Below are 2,178 nucleotides of genomic sequence, written 5' to 3' on the forward strand. Positions count from 1 at the left end.
AAGAATTAAATTCCATGAGAATGGCTCACATTCAGGAAACCAGACTGGACTGGAAGGAAGGAAAGGATTTCCTGAGAGTAGAACTGGGGCTGAGATGGGAAGCAGAGAAAGAATGTGCAAAGGCCCTGGGCAGGGGGGTGGAAATGGGAGTCAGTATGTGCACGGTGCAAGAGTCTGCTCTGCAAATGGGCGTGGGGGAGAGCCGGCAGAGAGAGCAACAAGGGATATGGGAGGGTGAGACGAGAGCCGTAGGCAGGTCCTCACACACCCACCTTTGATGTATGTACTTTTATGTATCGTGTATCTGTATACTCATATACACTGTAAATTTCATGTACATTGTAAAACAGAGAAAAATTTTAAAGGTGTTAACAACAGAAGAAATAGTTTTTAAAGCCTTGTTTTTTCAAAATGCTGATAATTGTTGAAGCTCAGTGATAGGCACGTGGGATTTCATCATTATGTTTTCTATTCTGCGCGTGTTTGAAAATGATGACGACTGCACGCTATCACTAGTTAATACCTCGAAGCACGCGACACACTTAGGGGGAGGTTTGTCACCAGTAGCAGTAGATGTTTGTCCCTTTTCCAGCTGATATTTTTGATCACTCCGAATCTGGGGTCCAACCTAGTGTCAGAGTTCATTAGGGCATCATTGTCTTTACTCATTCCAGGAGGCATCACAGCTCAGCTCGTCGTGTATTGTTCCCTCTTACTGGCCTGTACTGTTATTTCCAATCCACAAATGTGATGCAGGAACTCTTTTAAGTTGCTTATCCACTTTATGAAAGTTCATTTGATTAATACTACTTAATGTAATCCATAAACAGGCTTCTCCTGGGGAACACAGGAACTGTAGTACCCAAGTAGATCTTTCTCCAAGGAAGACGTGCAAATGGGCACCAGGTATATGACAAGGTGCTCAACTTCAATAATCACCAGGGAAGCATATTCCCCCACAGGGAGTCCTCCACGTGAAGGCATATCACATTTATCGGGGGGGGGGGTGGATATGGGCCAAGCACACAATCATCTCCTCTACTGACTATAGGGGCCCCAGGAAGACTAAGCTCCAAGGTCCAACTTCTCTCTCCCATCCACCTGGCAAGGTTACCTGAGAATGCATTAAGTATTCTGAAAAGGGTAAAACATTATTATGGTTAACTTAATGTAAGTGGCTTTAGCTGGTGAGTTTTCTTAGTGGCAAGAAAAATCCAGTGTTTTACAAGGACACTGTATGTCTGGTGTGGCATGGAAACTAATGTGTAGGAAAGCCCCCAACAAGCATCATCGATGTGTCTTTGCCACCTCCCCAAGGCATCAGGGGCAGGCAGACAGAGATGCCCCTTCCTCCTCCTAAGCCAATTCCCCAAGTAGAGAGATTAAGTTGTTCTAATCTATAGAAGGAAAATGACTGTATCATTTAAGAAATTTTTAAATCTCTAATTTACTAAGTAGTTATGTGTACCAGGCACTTGGGAAAGCACTTTATAGGCAAAATCTCACTCATTCCTTACCATAACTCCATGAGGTAGGAAACTGGTTTTGCCTGCATTTTACAGGTGAGCAAAGAACAGAGAGGTCAAATACTTGGGTAAGGTCACACAGCATGAACGATGGAGTGAAGGCTGTTGTCAAGTTAGCAGGGAACAAAGAACACTACACCAATACCCAAGAGACTTGAATTTGAAGACTGCCTTTACTTGACACTATCAACGGTGATCTTGGGCAACCTCAGAGCCTCAGTTTCTTCCTCGTTAAGGGAGGAACAAGATGATCTCCAGAGCTCCTCCCAGCCCTGACATCCTGTGAATCCAGAGACATAACCCTCCATCCTCCAATCCTCCCATCTAACCACACATTTTCTCTCGAACCCAGCTTAATTAGCCACTCTGTGCTCTCTGAACAGACAGTTTTCAGAGGGCAGCCAGGTGTTACGATGGTTGTCTTCCTTTAATTCTTAAAACTGAAAAAGTTGCTCTGGTGCTAATAAGATGAATGTCTTGGTATTCAAAGACGTGGGCGGGAAAAAAAATATCAACCTGCTACGTGGACAGGGTAACTGGAAGGCATGCTGGTGTGTTATGTATGGCACTGTGTTGCGGTAACCAAGGCTTGGGAGGCTTAGTGCTTCAGCTGTTCTCTCAGCTGGGAACTTCATGTTTCTCAATTCTCACA

The sequence above is a fragment of the Desmodus rotundus genome, chromosome 8 (genome assembly GCF_022682495.2).
Source record: "Desmodus rotundus isolate HL8 chromosome 8, HLdesRot8A.1, whole genome shotgun sequence".
Taxonomy (NCBI): domain Eukaryota; kingdom Metazoa; phylum Chordata; class Mammalia; order Chiroptera; family Phyllostomidae; genus Desmodus; species Desmodus rotundus.